A 7,896-nucleotide genomic window follows, 5' to 3' on the forward strand; every position below is an offset into this window, starting at 1 on the left:
CAGTAGGCCACTGCTCTACCTACCTCTGTGTCGTCAAGTATACTATCCATCCATACCTGTGGTGCATTTTAGAAAAAAACATGTCTCGGCAGAGCAATCTATAAATCCATCATTTTTCAGACAGCAACAGTGGGTATTGTAATAGTCACCCAATCCATCACTTTTATAGGGTTACATGCACCCACATGCTACAGCCTGTCTCAATAATTTTACTGTCACGCTGTGTGTGTTTGTGTTTTTATTTGGGTATTTTTTGTTGTTGTAGAACTACAGGTACCAGCAAGCCCGTTATTTCCCCGCCTGCTGGTACTTGAGGTTCTCCAAGTACCAGCAAGCGGGGGAGGCTTGCTGGGCCTTGTAGTTCCACAACGAAAAAACAATATTCTTTTTTTACACACATGGCTATCAGCCCGGCACCCACCACCCAGGGGTGCTGGGGACAGCCTCGGGCTTCACCCCTGGCCCTTGGGTGCCTCGAGGGGAGGAACCTCTTGATTTAAGGGGTCCCCACTCCTCCAGGGAACCCCGGCCAGGGGTGACTAGTTGGAGGGGTAATGCCAGGGCCGCAGGGACCTACATAAAAGTATCCCCCGGCTGTGGCATTATCTCTCTGGCTAGTGGAGCCCGGTGCTGGTTTTAAAAATATGGGGGACCCCTACATCTATTGTCCCACGTATTTTTGGAACCTGGACCGGTCTAAGAGCCCGGTGCTAGTTGTCTAAATACGGGGAACCCCTGTCCAATTTTTCCCCCAGTATTTAAATAACCAGGACCGGCTCAAAGAGCCCGAGGCTGGTTATACTAAGGAGGGGGGACCTCACGCATTTTTTTTTAACCCATTCAGACCCTTCTCCTTTAAGTTAATGGAAGCCCTGGACAACAAAATTGCATTCATGTCCTCCTCCCTCACCCTTCCCAGTCCCAAACACTCATTTTTTTTTCTTTAAAAATTTATAATATATAACGAGAACAATGAGCAAGCAGGCAGCGGGCATTGGCGGCATCGGACTGAGATAGAAATTAGTGGTGGAGGGCTGGGTCAGTTGATTGTGGGCGAGTTTGTAAGCCATTGGCGGTGGCAGCGGGTATCGGCTCAGAGGCAGTAGCGGGCATTGGCTAAGGGTCATCGGCAGGATTCGGCGGACATTATGGCTGTAGTGCCTCACTAGCCACTGACCTCACCGCACGCCACTGTGGGACAGATGTAACATGCAGAGAGAGGTAGATTTGGGAGGGGGAATGTCCTAGCATAACTGTTAATTGCAGTGTAATACTGTAATTCAGCTGTGCAGCATTTGTGGCTAAATGTCAAAGAAGCCAGTATTTACCCTGCATGCAAAACAATAAATGTATTTGAACATACCTCCCAACTATCCCAATTTTTGCAGGACAGTCACTTTTTTGGGGAATGTCCAGCTAACCCAAACAACCCCCCCCCCCCTTCCCATGGGGAATGGGGGGGGGGGGTGGAAGGCTCCCTGTAGCTTGTTGCTCTGCAAATATGCACATTGTGGGTAATTCAGACCTGATTGCTAGGGTGTGTTTTTTGCATCCCTGTAATCAGGTAGTTGCCGCCTACAGCGGAAGAGAAAATTTGCTGTGCAGGTGTGTGATCACATGTGCACAAGAGCTGCACAGCTCAGCACTTACTCAGCCATTGAGGTGACGTCACAAATCCTCCCACAAAACGCCGGGTCCCTCCAGTGTTTTTCCGGACACTCCCTAGAAACATTCAGTTGCCACCCACACAAACACCCTCTTCTTGTCAATCTTCTTGTGATCTCCGGACCGTCGCACTTACGCATTGTGGCGCATACGCATGTGCAGTGCAGACCAGATTGCCCGCTGGGTGAAAATAAATTGAAGCGATCTGGTCTGAATAAGCCTCAATGTCTATTCACGGGAGACAGAGGGGCTGGGGCATGGCCAGCAGCTCACAGAGCACCTATAATGACAAAAATGGGAGACATGGCTCATGATCGCGATATACCTGCGAAGGTACGCCCTCTACTGATTGACAGGCAGAGGCATTCGCATTTTCTGCGGGGCACCCGGAGAAAATGTAGGCACACGCACAGGATGGACCCTGCGTATATGCCCCCATCCTCTTCATAGTTTTTGCGGTTGGAACGCGTATTACGATCCAAACTGAATTAGGCCCTATGTCTTATATACACGAGCAGTGTGAAAACATCAATCGATGGGGGTAATTCCAAGATGATCGCAGCAGGAATTTTGTTAGCAGTTGGGCAAAACCATGTGTACTGCAGGGGAGGCAGATATAACGTGCAGAAAGAGTTAGATTTGGGTGAGTTATTTTGTTTCTGTGCAGGGTAAATACTGACTGCTTTATTTTTACACTGCAAATTAGATTGCAGATTGAACACACCACACCCAAATCTAACTCTCTCTGCACATGTTAAATCTGCCTTCCCTGCAGTGCACATAGGTGGTCATTCCGAGTTGTTCGCTCTGTAATTTTCTTCGCATCGCAGCGATTTTCCGCTTAATGCGCATGCGCAATGTTCACACTGCGACTGCGCCAAGTAAATTTGCTATGCAGTTAGGAATATTACTCACGGTTTTTTCATCGTTCTGGTGATCGTAATGTGATTGACAGGAAGTGGGTGTTTCTGGGCGGAAACAGGCCGCTTTATGGGCGTGTGGGAAAAAATGCTACCGTTTCTGGGAAAAACGCGGGAGTGGCTGGAGAAACGGAGGAGTGTCTGGGCGAATGCTGGGTGTGTTTGTGACGTCAAACCAGGAACGACAAGCACTGAACTGATCGCACTGGCAGAGTAAGTCTCGAGCTACTCAGAAACTGCACAGAGATGTCTTATCGCAATATTGCAAATCTTTCGTTCGCAATTTTAAGATGCTAAGATTCACTCCCAGTAGGCGGCAGCTTAGCGTGTGCAATGCTGCTAAAAGCAGCTTGCGAGCGAACAACTCGGAATGAGGGCCATGGGGGGTAATTCTGAGTTGATCGCAGCAGGATTTTTGTTAGCAGTTGGGCAAAACCATGTGCACTGCATTTACGAACAGATGATTTTTTTATATACATTTTAAAATGTTAGTAAATGTGTGTGTGTTTTTCAACCTGTAAGCCCAACATCGATTAAGATCGATCTTAAATAGACCCCTGGGTTTTAAGGATAACCATGGTTGAGTCCAATGGTTAATTCACATTGACCGAAGTTCTAATTAAGTCACCTGTGCTCAAGCATGATATCCTTAAAATCTGGATTGCAATGACAGCATTTTGGAACTATGCCTAAGGGTTTAATTTTTACATTTATCCACTGACAATAAATCTACCTACAATATCCCTGTAACTGTTATGATTACAGTATTTCACTAAATAATTTAATTTGCTGAACCTTCTGTAAAAAGAAATATTAAGCTGCTGTAATTCCCAGATGCAGCAAATTTGTTAGCTAGTGGGCAAAACCATGTGCACTGCAGGGATGGGGGGGGGGGGGGGCAGATATAACATTTGCAGAGAGATTTAGGTGGGTTATATTGTTTGTGTGCAGGGTAAATACTGGCTGTTTTGTTTTTACACTGCAATTTAGATTTCAGTTTGAACACACCGCACCAAAATCTAACTCTCTCTGCACATATTATACACCCCCCCCCCCACCCCTGCAGTGTACATGGTTTTAGCTAATAAATTTGCTGCTGTGATCAGATCTGAGTTAAGCCCTATGTATTTGGCACTGGCAAAGGGTTAGAGGCCTTGCTGTAGAGCTCACACCTTTCTTATCATGCATTGTAATATTTCCTATGTCCTGATGTTGTGCTCTCTGCTCCATCCAAGTAAACAGCAATGTAGCATGGCTATCAAAGAGCGTGAAGTTTGCAGATTTCCTGGGATTAATGCTAAGGAATGCTATTCCAGAGGCTGCTGCTTTAATTCAAGTGTCACTGGGGTTAAATGGTGTTTTTACCTTAAAAACACAGGTAGAGTATATAGTACAGTGGTAAAGTGGGAGCATGTAGTGCTATTGATTACAGATTTGATGGAGCTTAAACATGGATAAGGTCCATGGCTCTAAGAGTTTATCTTGTGTATCCTTTATTCTTAGTCATGGTCAGATAAGATTAGAAAATACCATTTAAGTGGAAATTTCCTGTTAGCTGTTTTTCAGTTTGCTCAACTGTCTGATTAACTGGTCCTAAAAAAGGACCAAAGGAGCTAAATTGCCCTGTGATCTAGCTAAATTGCCCCAGTAAAAAAAAAAAAAAAAACTAAGCTGCTGTAATTCCTGGATGTTTCCTTACTGCATCAACAGGAAGTGACAAGAAACAATGTAATGTGGAACCGTACAGCAGAAGGGATTGCGGCTACCCCACAATAAGTGCAGCGGAATGTAAGAAGAGGAATTGTTGCTTTGACTGCAGCATTCCCGGGGTTAACTGGTGTTTCTTCAAGTCACAAGGTATGGAGCTGCTGTATAGTTACTCGCAAGTCAGTAGTTGTATGATGCTCACACCTGTTAAGCTGGATACACACAGAATGCCCTACACAGGGGGTGAAATGAGCGCCCCCCCCCACCCCCCGTACGCTCAGCACACATCACGCTGTGCTGAGCGGGGGGAGAGATGTGTGCTGAGCAGTTCGCTCAGCACACATCTCTCCCCAAAATCAGGCCGTGAATACGGACCTTAAAACTGGATCCACACTTAGATTATCTGTCCAATTTTTTTTTCTAGTTGAAACAAAATTATGCTAATATGTGGCAGCAAATGACAATTGACCATTTGCTCACAAACACTGGAAAACATCCAAAAATGGTCATTTAGATAAATTGGTTAAATCCATTTCATTTAGCTAATTTATCCAAACTACCTTTATTGTATCTTTGTGGGTGAATGATGTGTGGGTCAGTGTTGAGGGTGGTGGAGGAGATGGGTAATAGGCACAGCAGGGTGTGGACAGTCAAATAGTGTGCTTAGAGGTTCAGAGTCATTGTATGAGACTCTGGCAACAGTGACTTGATGAGTCTGGTGTCCATAGGGTGGGACGCATTAACCTTTTTATGCTATTGAAATAGTTCTCCTCCTGACCGACGCAGTTCCTTGCTCCGAGGTTGGTGTATTGTCCTGTTGCAGCGCCTCTCCACTGTGGTCACAGTGAGCTGTGTGGTGTTGCTGGCGCATGCCAATCTCCCCCCAACCTCCCTCTTGCATTTCAGACCTACGTACGCATGATGGGATCTTGTATGATATGCGCGTGTGCTGTAGAGATGAAAGTGGGGGTGAGGAGGCAGATCGTGAGATGGGGAAACTTTGTGGACTGTTAGCGAAGGGGAGCACTGGGCAATCTGAGTTGCAAAGAGGGCAGCAGAAGAGGTTATTGCATGTGCACTGGTGACAGGTCCATCATTGGTGGCCAGCCTCAGTGGTAAAGGGGTACATGAGCTAGTGTCCCTTGGCCAGCCATGTACCATGGCCACCTCCCTACATCCTATATATTCTCCCTGATCTGTCACTTTGTTACGGTCTGCTGCTGGCACTGGTGTATCGTCCTGCAGTTGCCGTCTCCGCCCATTGCTGTGACTTCCCCCAGAGTTAGCCACACAGAGTGACAGATCTGGGAAAATATATAGGAGATCATTACTTTCACTTGCAGCCTACCTTATTTTTTGCAGCCTAGCATGCTCCTGACCCCTTCTCTCACTAATACTTATACAACATTCATGAACTTATCTTAAGGTTTCTTTATTATTCAGTCACACTGTCTTGGATCCAAACCATTTCCTGTGGCATTGCAGTCAAACAATTGAGCTATTTACCCTTGCATAGAAAGGTATAATCTAAGCTAGAGAATTCTATTTGGAGCTCACCTTGTACTTTGTGAAGAAATAATCAGCTTTGTGGCTGAGCAGATATATGGAGTGTGTGGCTGCACACTGCATTGATCTGCTGAGTTGCAATGCTAATAATTTTTTTTTTTGCAAAGTACCAATAGCTTCATTGTGAAGGTGGAAAGAAGGGTATTACGGCATGGAATGTACAAACTGCGAGACCCTGCTGGTAGCGCCTTTGTCTATTTAGTAGGAAGGGCACGTAACAGCCGGGGGGCAATGGAGGAAGCCCCTTTAGGGCTGGAGCCCGGCGGCAACTGACTCCGTTGTCTCTGGCAGTTCCGCCCCTGGACTAGAGGAATGGTCAAGAACATGGCAACATTTAATGCCAAAAAATGCAAAATCATACACGTCTCAAAAATGCAAAGGCTAACTATAATATTAAGGGCATTATAATGGCAAGAGGAAAGCTATCTAAGTATTACTATTTCAGGTGAGCAATGTAACAAAGCAATAGGAAAGGCAAGTCAGATGCTTGTTTGCATAGGTTAAAGAACCAGTAGCAGAAAAAAGTAATACAGGTTGAGTATCCCATATCCAAATATTCCGAAATACGGAATATTCCGAAATACGGACTTTTTTGAGTGAGACTGAGATAGTGAAACCTTTGTGTTTTGATGGCTCAGTGTACACAAACTTTGTTTAATACTCAAGTTATTAAAAATGTTGTATTAAATGAACTTCAGACTGTGTGTATAAGGTGTATATGAAACAAATGAATTCTGTGAATGTACACACACTTTGTTTAATGCACAAAGTTATAAAAAATATTGGCTAAAATGACCTTCAGGCTGTGTGTATAAGGTGTATATGAAACATAAATGCCTTCTGTGCTTAGATTTAGGTCCCATCACCATAATATCTCGTTATGGTATGCAATTATTCCAAAATACAGAAAAATCCGATATCCAAAATTCCTCTGGTCCCAAGCATTTTGGATAAGGGATACTCAACCTGTAATGCCACTGTATAGGTCCTTGGTACAGCCACATTTAGAATCCTGTGTTCAGTTCCAGAAGCCATATCTCCAGAAGGCTGTAAATACATTAGGGCAACTAAAATTGTGCATGGCCTACATCACAAAACTTACCTGGAAATACTAAAAAATGTTGATGTGTATAGTTTGGAGAAGGGAAGAGGGAACATACAGTAATAGAAACATTTAAATATATAGGGAGGAATGTAATAGGGTGTGAGAATCAGAAAGTGAGAGATTTTGTGTTTTTTCCTGTTGTTTTTTTTTGTTTTTGTTTGATTGTTTGTTTTTAAAGTGGCAATCCTTTACATGGCAAAACCAGGTTGATATTTGCCATGTAAAGGATTGCCACCGTGGGCATGTGTAGAAGGGGCACTGCTACTGTTGGCATTATGTGTGTAAGCTGCACTGATATGGTGGTTATGTGTATAAAGGGCACTGCGACTGTGGGTATTATTATTATTATTATTACATGCGGTGTAATGACAATAAGATAGTGCTACTGTGTGGCGTATTTTGATTTGGGGTGCTATTGTGTGGCCATGCCCCTTCCTTGTGATACCACACCTTCTTTTTTTAAGGAGCGCACTGTCCCTTTATTAAGTATTGGAGAGAGGGCCCAAATTAATAGTTTGCAGGGAGGCGCCAAACACCCTAGCACTGGCCCTTTGGTAGGGGACAGGATTTGCTTCTGCTTGTGCACATATGTTATGATTGCCAGCCAACAGCACTGGTTTTGCCTATAACACTAACTATAAATATTTTGAATTGGTCCTGGACCACCAATCCAAGGCACCCCTGCAAGTGTCCTGAGGCACCCCAGGGTGCAGTTTGAGAACCACTGGTCTAGTGAGTACCCAGGATAATTATTGTAGCTGGTCTGCGGGTAACAGCTCTCAGATCAACTTCTAGAAAAAATGCAGCAATGTAATTTGAGTGACAAACTGCAGAGATGAACCCTTTCTGTGACTGCTGCACAGGGATCACACAAACTTTATTCATAGGGCTGACTTCACTTAGGGGAGATGTTCTCACCCCGCAAAGAAGTGC

Source organism: Pseudophryne corroboree, unplaced genomic scaffold (genome assembly GCF_028390025.1).
Source record: "Pseudophryne corroboree isolate aPseCor3 unplaced genomic scaffold, aPseCor3.hap2 scaffold_1022, whole genome shotgun sequence".
NCBI lineage: Eukaryota > Metazoa > Chordata > Amphibia > Anura > Myobatrachidae > Pseudophryne > Pseudophryne corroboree.